This window comes from Protopterus annectens, chromosome 1.part1, assembly GCF_019279795.1.
Source record: "Protopterus annectens isolate FY-2018-M chromosome 1.part1, PAN1.0, whole genome shotgun sequence".
Taxonomy (NCBI): domain Eukaryota; kingdom Metazoa; phylum Chordata; order Ceratodontiformes; family Protopteridae; genus Protopterus; species Protopterus annectens.
This window is the reverse complement of record NC_056726.1, coordinates 297,103,890-297,116,168: the sequence shown is the minus strand read 5'-3', so window position 1 is coordinate 297,116,168 and position 12,279 is coordinate 297,103,890. Positions and strand designations below refer to the sequence as shown.

The 12,279-nt window shown below is 43.6% G+C and overlaps 1 protein-coding gene across 1 annotated transcript in view; it reads left to right on the top strand.

Annotated features, from left to right (window-relative positions):
- Positions 1 to 12,279, top strand: part of LOC122804637 (40-kDa huntingtin-associated protein-like) — a 680,147-nt gene that overhangs the window by 644,306 nt on the left and 23,562 nt on the right. The window lies entirely within an intron of this gene.

Here is a 12,279-nt window from a genome sequence, read left to right as displayed (position 1 = left end):
AGTTTGGTTTATTACTCAGTTGTATGAAAGAAATGCTTGTACTCTGGTATATTCCAGATTACTGGTGGATGAGTAGAAGTACTAGATTACAGATTTTGGTACTTCCACACCCACTAGCAATGTGACCTGTCATTTGTTTTATATATTTTTAAAAAGGGTAGACGTTAGAGCTGTCTGTTACTTGGGTAAGGACACTTAGAATTAATGTCTGAAATTCTACTAGTCTTCCTGCCAAATATGTAGGTGGGTGAAACTGATCATATACATACCTAGAAAAAATAATTTTAGATTTGCAGGTTCTGTAGTGGATCCTATTACTTTCTATAAATGCAGGCTAACTAGATTTGCAGGTTCTGTAGTGGATCCTATTACTTTCTATAAATGCAGGCTAACTAGCCTAGGGGAAATGCTATTATAGAATTTTGAGACTGAAGTAAACCCTATATGCTTTTTAAGACTAAGCAAACAGAAACCAGGTGTTATCAAGAGAGAGAATACTCTGTGGTTAAGTGGGCACTTTTGTCACATTTTGTTCATCCTAATCCGTCCCACACATGCCTGCTGTTTAACATATTTTGAATGTTACCCACCATCACCATCACATTTTGCTGTGGTGTTGATCCCACAGGGTGCCGCTATTCATCCTTTTCAGGCTGAAAATGGCTGGGTGGGTCACTTGATTGCCAAGTGCTTACTGACATACCAAATCCTCAGGCCTCATTCCAAGGGTTGTTGTTGTGTCTTTCGGCTTTTCCCGGTTAGGGGTCGCCACAGCGGAACTCCGGTCTGCTAATGATTGGTAGTTGATTTTTACGTGCCGAGTTACCAACCCTGACGCACAACCTTCAACGAAGGTAAGCCCATTCACGCATGTCTCCATGCAGAAGACGCTCTAGCTGAGAATCGAACCAGACAGCATCTTACTGTGAGGCGACAATGCTACCGCAGCACCACCACCGCAGCGGCCTCATTCCAAGGCTAAGTCTTGATAATCCTTTCCTTGGGAAGGCTCTCTCATTCTTTGTAAGAACACCATGTGAGTCATTTTCTAGATCGTATTTTTCTGTGGCCACTCCTTTTTCCATCAGTTTACCAAGAGTGATCTGTCTTGTATCACAAAGCTGTTGGTAGAATAGTTCTAATGTTGGTAGAATAGGATCTTAGGTGCATGCAGACTGCACTACCATGATACAGTTTAAAGCACAAGAGATGTAGATGTATTTTTTCTGCATTTTGTTTCTACCACAGCAGTTCCAATTTTCTGACCCTCTGACAGCTGTCCAATACTTATAACTCCAAACCATGGTGAGATTGAGAATCAGGGATAACAGGGTAACCCTATTTGTGTAGTAATCTGGAGGTATTTTTTTTTTGAGGTCTCCCCAGCAAAAGTCACTCAAGGTCTTCACCTCCACCGTGGGTTTGCTTGTGTGCAAATGGGTCAGAGAGAATGGAAGTATTGCTGCACAGTAGATTCTCACAGGCATCCCTAGGGGTAAATGCAGTGATGGTGCTAGGATCCTACATTCCCCAAACATGAAAGGCATAAGAGATGTTCCTGCTGCCTTGGTGCAGATGGATTTAGCCATGACTGTGCACCGTATGTCCTGCATTTGATCAGCAGCTTGGGTGCTGAAGAGGATGAGTCTAGGGAGGATGGGAGTGAGTGAGCTATTGTTGGCTAATTCATCCTGGGGGGGGGCAGCCATGGCTCTCCACGTAGTCCTATCTCTAGATGTCACCCAAGTGTTACACCAGCACAGAATAGGCCTGCTGAGCATCTGCTGTCCAGCGGAGCATAGAACACTAAGCCAGGGAAGATGTGTGTGGAGGAACACATGTTTGCAATGGTATTCGACACATAATGGAATTTAAGAGACAGCTGCTGCTGGGGTGTAGGTGCTCCAAGAGGAAGGACAGTGTGATGTGTCTGGCAGATTGGTGTGCTCTCTACTGCCTGACGTTTCCCTTCTCACCGAATAAATGGGCTGATGAGACCCTCAGTCAAAGTATGAATGGACTGTAGCGCTCTCTTCCAGATTAGAAGGTACTTGGCCATCAATGAAAATGGGTATTTAGGGATGAAGAAATGGCAACTATCAGTCAGGTATGGGGGGGTAGTTAAAACATGATTGTCTTGTGTGTCTGCTGACCTTGTGGCATCTACACTGATGATCATTCCCGTTTCACTAGTACTGCTAATCACATCTTTGCTGCCCCCCCCCAGACACACACTGTTATTTGGCCAGCACAAAGGTGGAGACAGCTTGGTGAGTTGTACTAACATTGCATAACAGCAGCATTAATTGAAAATGAACATCTCCCTGTGCTGTTCCTGCGATGATGCCACAGTGTAAACAATTGTAAGATTTAACCACTGCATGCAGGGATACAGAAAGGTTACAAGCAGTGTTGCAGTCACCTATTTTATTATTTGCTAAATACAGATCATTAAAAGATAGTTTATAGAACCAAGATGTCACATACAATACAGTACAACCAGAACTGACAGGGTCTATAATTTTGAATGCTTCAGCATCTAAATCAGAAATCTGTTACTCTCTGGGCATTCCTTGATAGTGTCCGGTGTTTGGGTTCATACTCTCCACCAGTCACTGTTCAGCCATTTTGCACCCAGAAAGATGGCAGCATGTGAAACCTCCTCACTTGGGGACTAGCAGGAGGGTTTAAGGTATCAGTTGGGAGTATCTCAATATTTGAACTTTGTCATCTCCAGCACCCTGGACCAACTGGTTGACATACCCAGACGGGGCTCAAACATTCTGAACCTGGTGCCAAGATCTTCAAGGAAAAACAAACCTGCCTGGTGGACAACTGCCATTAATAGGCTATACAATAGGTGAAAGAAATTGCTGTCTAAGAGTAGGAAGGAATGGTCTCAAAACTGAAAACACACTCTCCTCAACTTAAACAAGCAAATAAGACTCCTAGTGAAGTTCTGCAAAGCTAACTACGAATCCAAATTAGCTTCCCTAAGTAGAGATAAGCCCAAGGAGTTCTACATCCGTAGCCTCAAAGGTAAGGCCCAGATTTGCACTGAACTCGTGGTTAGCGGCACTATATATATATATATATATATATATATATATATATATATATATATATATATATAAAATCTGTGGATATAGCAAACCCGCTGACCGACAGGTTCAGTGAAAACGTCACTCCACTGTCCCCACCACATATACACCAAAGCACCCCTAACACCTGTCCCCCACCTAGTATCTCAGAGGAACAGGTCGTAAATGCCCTCTCCAAGGCCAAAAAAAAACAGTCTCTATGGGACTAGACAACATCATGAGCTGTATTCTGCATGGGTTAAAACAGGAATTAGCATCAGCATTGGGCACACTTTTCAGTTTCAGCATAAGCACTGGCTTCATCCCAGCAGAATGGAAAACAACTGTCATCATCCCTTTGCACAAAGGCAATGCATTCACGGACCTCAAGAACTATAGACCCATTAGGGATAAGCCCAAGGAGGTCTACATCCGTAGCCTCAAAGGTAAGGCCCAGATTTGCACTGAACTCATGGTTAGTGGCACTATATAAGCACTGGCTTCATCCCAGCGGAATGGAAAATGGCTATCATCATCCCTTTACACAAAGGCAACGCATTCACGGACCTCAGGAACTATAGACCCATTAGCCTGACCAACTTTATCTGCAAGGCCAAGGAAAGAATCATCATGGACCTTATTAACAAAGATATAGGAAATCTCCAAATGCTCGGTCCCACCCAGTTTGGCTTTGTCAGGGGGAGATCATGCCTGTTAAACTTGGTGGACTTATTCGAGACAGTCTTCATAGCCCTAGACGAAGGCAGATTTGTGCATACGGCCTACCTAGATTTAGCCAAAGCCTTTAACACAATCCCCCACTCAGACATCATTGATAAACTCATCCAGGTGGATATCAAGCCATATATTGTCAAGTGGGTTGCAAACTAGCTCACTGATGGAACTCATATGGTCAAAATAGGGGACTCCACCTCCTCTAGCAGACCCTTAACCAGTGGTGTTCTCAGGGATCGGTTTTGGGACCCCTTCTGTTCGTAATCTACTGCTCTGAAGTACAGGCTAAATCTAAAGGACCGTGGCTGACAAAGTCTGATGATGACTGCAGACTGCGAGCAATCAATGAAACCCCTAGCGATGTCATCATCCTGCAAGAAGGTCTTACACAGACTAATGACTGGTGCCAAAAAAAAATGCAAAAAAATGCATCATCTCCTTTGGCAAATGTGATGTTCCTGCAAACTACCACATCAAAAGCAATACCCTAAGCACACAGTCAGTGGAGGGAGATCTGGGCACACAGGTTGACAGCAACCTTAACTTCGCTCACCATGTCTCCACATGGTAAGAAGGACATATTTTATATTGCTCATCTCATAAGTAAAGGCATTGCCTCCAGAAAAAAGGCGGTTATAACCCTCCCTGTACTCATCAGGCCAATAATAGAGTGCAACACTCCCTTTGGTTTCTTCCTTTCCAAATGTGCAGTAATTGGAGAGACCACAAAGGTTCCTTACAAAGAAAATTCAGGGTCTTCAAGATCTGTCATATGTGGACAGATTGAAATCATTGTCACTTTACTCTGTATCATACAGACTGCTCAGAGCTGACCTGTGCCTTGCATATTGTGCAATCTCTGACCCATCTTTAATGGAAATGCACATTTCGCAAGTCAAATGGCACACGGGTCACTCGCTCAAAGGTCCTTAACCTGGTATGTGATATCAACAGAACTTACTGGAGAGACAGATTTGTTAAATAGAGGTTTCCCCACTTTTGGAAAAGGCTTCCTATTAATGTTAAACAAAGACCCTCATTGGCCCTATTTAAGTGTAATTTGGACAATTGGTTGGGTAACCAGAAATTCACCCTGGGGGGTTCCACCTGTGTCTGTCTTGGACAGGGACAATAGGTGCTGACTTTAGTTTCTGCTTGAACCACACACCCTTGGGAACACGGGTTGAACTTGGCTAGTCTTGTAAGGGCCCTGGGGTCATTAGCCTAACAACCTCTTATGATCCTTTGAACAAAACATGGTTCATTTTGTAAAACAGCCTTTTTGACCCTACAGATGCCAAGCTGATTTTCAGCTAGAAGGACTCATTCATAGTAGTCCTCTACTTTGGAGGATAAAGAAAGGCTGGGAGGTGGCAGGCCCTAGCTCCCACCTTATGAGGATATTCCATGGTGTTGGTGCCACCAATGTTTTGGATGATCTTCTATAACTCAGATGTTCTTCGTGTTTCACTGTTGCAGTCATTACATTTGGGTTATCTGCTTGCAGGTAGCCCACAGTTGACCTGATTAACAAAGTTTTGGGCCCTGCGTCGGTTGCTGTCCCTTCTTCCATGACCTCAGGTCATCAGGGGTATAAAACATGCAGCCAACACCATTACATCAGTCTTTCTTGCTGTGCGATGCCCGAAGCAGTTCGCAAGTGCCAGTCGGCCGACTCCTGAAATTTTAATTTTCGAGTTTCAGAACCGAAGTCTTCAACTAAAGCTAAGTACCCCGTTGGGGAAACTTTTTCTTGCTCTTTACCGATGTCAGTAAAAGTTAATAATTGCATTACTTGTGGAAAGCAAATACCTCATAAAGATTTTCATTCGTACTGTATTCCTTGTCTAGGCCCTGACCACGACGTACCTTGCTGTCGGTTTTGTGCTTTATTTAATCAGCGCACTATCTGTCGTCTGTATATTTTCGCCTCTAAATATTTCGGTTCTTGGTTTATTTATCCAGAAATGTCGTCGGTTAGCCTTCTGGCTGCCAGGATTCTGAAAGAAACGTAAAGATAAAGACAGAGGCCACCAAGGTGCCGGTACTCAGTGAGGCGCTTTCGCAGCCCCTGATACCCTCTACTTCTGATTCGCAGGCCTTGACTGAGACCCTTTCGGAGTCTGGTATGCCGCGAGATGCTTCAACTATGGAACCCGCGGATGTCTCTACCTTGGATGGGGCTGGAGCCGCTGTACAGGCACCGGCTTCTGAGGGTGTATTCAGGCCTTCGGACTTGCATATTAAACCAATGCCACCTTCTTTACTTAGGACTAAATCTTGATCCATGCCTAAAAAACTGACGCCCAGGCCACATGCTCAGGCCTCTATGCCTAAAAAAACAAATGATAAGAAGTGCTGAAGATCTAATAACTCTAATCAGGGGTAGCCAACCCCCACTTCTAAGAGGCCTAGGACTGAAGTTGATTATGAATCTTCTGATCAGGATTCTGTTTTTTCTGATGCTTCTGATGATCTGGATTTGCCCTTATCAACTTATGAAGATTCTGATGCAGAGGACTCCATTCCCTCTGCTTTCCCTCCTGAGGACTTTTCTTTTGGGGAAACCTTACATACTCTAAGGGAGCATTTCCACTGGGAAAGCCAGGATTTTTCAGATTCAAAAAATAGGCTTGGGGATTTCCTTCTCCTACCTCAGCATGGGCCTTCAGCTATTCCTCCTGTACTAGACATTGTTGCTGATGCTTTTTCGGAATCTAGTTTGGCCCCTGATTCCCTGCCTCCTACTCCCAGAAAACCTGACAGATACTACAGGGTCCCTGAGTCACATAAGTTCCTTTTTAAAAATCTTATTGCAGATGTTCTTCGTCTTTCACTGTTGCAGTCATTACATTTGGGTAATCTGCTGGCAGGTTGCTATCAGTTGGCCTGATTAACAAAGTCTTGGGTCCTGCGTCAGTTGCTGTCCCTTCTTCCATGACGTCAGGTGTATAAAACATGCAGCCAACACCATTACATCAGTCTTTCTTGCCGCGCAGTGCCCGAAGCAGAAGCAGTTTGCAAGTGCCGGTTGGCTGACTCCTGAAATTTTCATTTTCGAGTTTCAGAACTGAAGTCTTCTACTAAAAGCTAAGTACCCCATTGGGGAAACTTTTTCTTGCTCCTTACCGATGTCAGTAAAAGTTAATAACTGTATTACTTGTGGGAAGCAAATACCTCATAAGGATTTTCATTTGTACTGTATTCCTTGCCTAGGCCCTGACCACAACGTGCCTTGCTGTCAGTTTTGTGCTAAATTTAATCAACACACTATTAAACGTCTGTATATTTTTTGCCTGTAAATATTTTGGCTCGAGATTTAACTATCCAGAAATGTTGTTGGTTAGCAATCCGACTACCAGAATACCTAAAAAGCACAAAGAAAAAGATAATAGACCGTCGAGGTCCAAAACCAACGACGAAGCTTCTCCTAAGCCAGTCGCCGGTTCGCCGGTACTCAGTGAGGCGCTTTTGCAGCCCCTGATAAACGCTACTTTTGATTCGCAGGCCTCTACTGAGACCCATTCGGAGTCCGGTATGCCTTGAAATACTTTATGTATTGACCCCGCGGATGTCTCTACCTTAGATGGGTCCGGAGCCGCTGAGCAGGCACCGGCTTCTGAGGGTGTTTTCAGGCCCAAAGATCTGCATATTAAACCAATGCCATCTTGAAAACTAAGGCCAAAAACTACTACTGTTTCTAAAAAAATGATGCTTGGGCCATGTGTACAGGCCCCAATGCCTAAAAATCAAATGATGAAAATGGCTGAGGACTTAATTACCTTAATCAGGTGTACCCATCCCCCTCCTGCTAAGAGGCCTAGGCAAGGCACTGACTACGAATCTTCAGATCAGGTTTCTATTTCTTCTGGTTCTTCTTCTGATCAGGAATTATCTATTCCCACTTTTGAGGACTCTGATGCAGAAGATTCCATCCCTTCTGCTTCTCCTCCTGAGGATTTTTCTTTTGGAGACACTTTGCATACCTTAAGGGAACACTTTCACTGGGAGAGTCAGGATTTCTCAGAATCTAAAAAGAGACTTGGGGATTTTCTTCTTCTTCCTCAGCATAGGCCTTTGGCTATACCCTCCTGTTCTAGACATTGTTGATGATGTTTTCTCAGAATCCAGTATGACTCCTGATTCCCTGCCTCTGGCTCCTAGTAAGCCAGACAGATACTACAGGGTTCCTGACTCCCACAAATTCCTTTTTAAAAACCCTACTGCTGTCCCTGAAACCATTTCTCAGGGTCCCAAGGGCATTAAGGCCTCTACTGCTAAAAATCCTACCCCTTCTGATAGAGATTCCAGGACGTTGGATAGATGGGGTAAGAAGGTTTACACGTCTGCAACCTTGGCAATCAGGGCTTTAAACTGTCAATTTCATATGCTTAAATATCAACAGCATGTTATGGGTTTACTTAAATAGAAAACGTTGATTTCTGACTGTGTAGAAAATAGAGTTGCAGGATTTATTTTGTTCAGCTGAACAAGTTGGAAAACATACTTTGCAATGTGGTTTTGATTCCTTGGAGGCCTCTTGCAGGGCTGCTGTAACTGGATCTGTGATGAGAAGGCATGCTCAAGGAGCAAAGTCTGCCTGATCATGTTAAAGCAAAATTGTTGGATGCTCCTTTACAACAGGACAGTCTATTTGGTAATAAGGCTGAAGAAGTTTTGAAAAAAATGGAAGATAAAGTTAGATCTATGCAAACTGTGAAAGATTTCCTACAAGTGCAGCCACCCAGGTTTAGTAGGCACTGGCCTACTAAGAACTGGTCCTTTCCAGTACCCACTAGAGCTGCTCAGGTCAAACCCAGATATTCCAAAGGCTCCAGGTTTCAGTCGCAAGGAACTTTTAGAACAAAGCAATGGGGTGCCTCCACCTCCAAATCTGGAAGCAACAAGACACCTTCCTATGGTAAACAGTCTCAATGACTTTCCACTGCAGTCACTAAGCACTTATCTTTTGGCTGCTCCTTTGGGGGGAAAACTGACACTTCATGCACAAAACTGGCAACTGATTTCCCAGGACAAATGGGTTTTAAATATAGTATCCCACGGATACAGATTTCATTTCCACATGTTGCCATTCCCAAACGGATGGCCAGACCTGCCTCCAAATCAGTGGGCAGAGGCCCAGAAACAAGTTATGTCCCTCATGAATATGGGAGCTATTCAACCAGTACCAGAAAAGGAAAAGGGACAAGGTTTTTATTCAAGACTTTTCCTGGTACCCAGAAAAGACAAATCATGGCGTCCAATTCTGGACTTATACATTCTAAATACATTTCTGGACATTCCAAAATTCAAGATGCTGACTCTTCAGCAGTTACTACCTATGCTAGGCAAGGATGCCTGGTTGGTACCTCGAGACTTAAAAGAGGCTTACCTGCATATCCTAATCAGGGAATCTTGCAGAAGATACCTCTGCTTCAAAGCAGGCTATTTGCATTACCAGTTCTCTGCACTGCCCTTTGGCTTATCTACTGTGCCCAGGGCCTTCACAAAGTGCCTGGCACCAGTAATTTCATTTTGCAGACAAAGAAATATTCAAATTTGTCCATACCTAGACGAATGTCTAATTCAGGCAGAAAGCAAGGACACTCTTCTAAAACATTTGGCGTTTGTAAAAAGGCTTCTAACTTGTCTAGGGTACACCATAAACGAAAATAAATCACAACTGGTACCCTCTCAAATAATTACATTCCTGGGTGCAAGCTTGAATACAACTGCCCAGATGACTTACCTTATGCCAGAAAAAACAATTCAATTGATGACTTACTTCAAGCAGGTAGCCACAAAAACCCAGCTATCTGCAAGACAAATTCTGCAGGCCTTGGGGTTCATGGCCTCCTGCATTCTTCTAATTCCATATGCAAGACTGCATATGAGGAAACTTCAATGGTACCTAAAAAGCTTATGGAGACAGCATTGCCACAGCCTGGAAACAATGATTCCTGTCATTCCTTGCCTGCAACTAGAGTTCCTATGGTGGGCAGAGGCCTGCCACCAAAACAAGGGACTGTCATTCACATTACCCCCCTGCCGCCCAAACGTTGACTACAGATGCATCAGACTATGCTTGGGGGGGGGGGGATGCATCTGGCAGGGAGATGCATTCAGGGCCAATGGAGCCCAAATCAAATGCACCTACATATCAATCAGAAAGAGATGCTAGCTGTACAGAATGCTCTGACAGCCTTCAAGGATTATCTTCATCCAGAACGACTAATGATAAAGACAGACAACACCAGTCATGTGGTTACATAAACAAGCTGGGGGGTACACATTCCTACCCACTATGCAGACTAGCCATGGCATTGTGGAACACGGCCTTGACTTATGAAATACATCTACAAGCTCAATTTCTGCCAGGAAAGCAAAATACTCTGGCAGACAAACTAAGCAGAAATCTTATGGACCCACACAAATGGAAACTGGATCCAGAAATCTTCAGCATGTTGACAAACAAATGGGGGAGCCCAGACATAGATCTTTTTGCCTCACCCCAAAACTATCAGTTGGACAAAGTTTGCACAAGAATTCATCACAAAAAAGCTTGGAAAGTGGATGCTCTGTCCTTCAGCTTGAAAAACCTATCAGTCTATGCCTTTCCCCCTCTGCCTCTGCTCTCCAAGGTCTTACTAAAAGTCAGACAAGAAAAAACAAAAATTATTCTGATTGCTCCAGACTGGCCTTACCAACACTGGTACCAGCTCCTACGCAATATGTCGCACCTTCCTCCGCGGTACCTGCCTCAGACGCCTCACCTACTGTCTCAGCAGAACTATCAAATTCTGCGCACTCAGCTCCAAACTTTAAATCTTGCAGCATGGCTAATAAACTAATCTCACCAGTTACATCTCTCAGCAAACCCTTGATGGATGTCATTTTGGAGGCTAGAAGGCCTAGTACTAGAAAGTCTTATGCTGACAAATGGAAAGGATTCTGTGCCTGGAACCAAGCACAAGGAATAAGCACAGCAATACCCAATGTTCCTCAGATTCTGCAATACTTAACTGAGATGCTTCACAAGGGCCTTTTTCTTCCATAAAAATCCATGCCTCTGCCATTTCAGCTCATTACAACACAGAGCCTCCCCTCTTTTCTCATCCTCTCCTAAAGCAGTATCTCAGAGGGGCAAAAAATGTAAGATCTCCCAGGAGAGCGCCAACTCCTGCATGGGACCTCAATTTTGTTTTGGAAAAGCTCACTCTACCTCCTTTTGAGCCAGCTGCTACTGCAAACCTAAAATTTCTTTCTTGGAAAACAGCTTTTCTTTTAGCATTCACTTCAGCTAGAAGGATTTCAGAACTACAGGCTCTTATGGCAGTGGAGCCTTTCATTATTTTTTACCTTGACAGGGTGGCTCTCAGAACCAATCCATCCTTTATGCCTAAAGTGGCATCTAGTGTGGCCCTTAATCAGACCATTCATCTGCCAACTTTCTTCCCAAATCCACAGAACAAGGGTGAGCGGATTCTGCATTCAATGGATGTACACAGACAACTAAGATTCTGCGTAAACAGGACAAAATCTTTAAGAAAATCTGAACAATTACTGGTGGCATTTGCTGCAGGGGCAGAGGGAAAGGCTATTTCAAAGTAGACTATTTCCAAATGGATAAGCCATTGTATTCGTTTCTGCTATATGCACCATGGTAAACCTGTCCCCAAGGGGATCAAATCTCATTCTACCAGGGCTGCATCTACTTCTGCAGCCTTTCTCAGAGGGCTTCCTACCAGAGACATTCTAGAAGCTGCCACCTGTTGCTCAGTTCATACGTTCACCAAACATTACCATTTACGTCTCTTCTCTAAATCCAGAGCAGGCTTTGCCACTACTGTCCTGCAGGGCCTTATAGCTGCTCCTACTGCTGTATAAATCCATCCTCCCAACCATAGCTTTGGGATTCTACCCAAATGTAATGACTGCAACAGTGAAATACGAAGAACATAGTACAGTTGTGTACACTTACCATAAATGTAGAGGTTCGAGTGTATTCACTGTTGCAGTCCTGGTTACCTGTGTTTTCTCTAGCTATACCTCTCATTTCTGTTACTATCTTTAAAAGCCTTTTTGGTGTATTTGCTTTTGTTTGGAGATATATGTTTTGTGTTTTTTATTTTATACATGCGTGTGTATATATATATATATATATATATATATATATATATATATATATATATATATATATTTTTTTTTTTTTTTTTTGCTTCCCATCTGGGGCAAGAAAAACTGATGTAATGGCATCGGCTGCATGTTTTATACTCTTGACGACCTGACGTCATGGAAGAAGGGACAGCAACTGGCCTTGGGACCCAAGACTTTGTTAATCAGGCCGACTGAGGGCAACCTGCCAGCAGATTAACCAAATGTAATGACTGCAACAGTGAATGCACTTGAAAATCTACATTTATGGTAAGTGTACACAACTGTACTATCCAGAGACTATTTCACA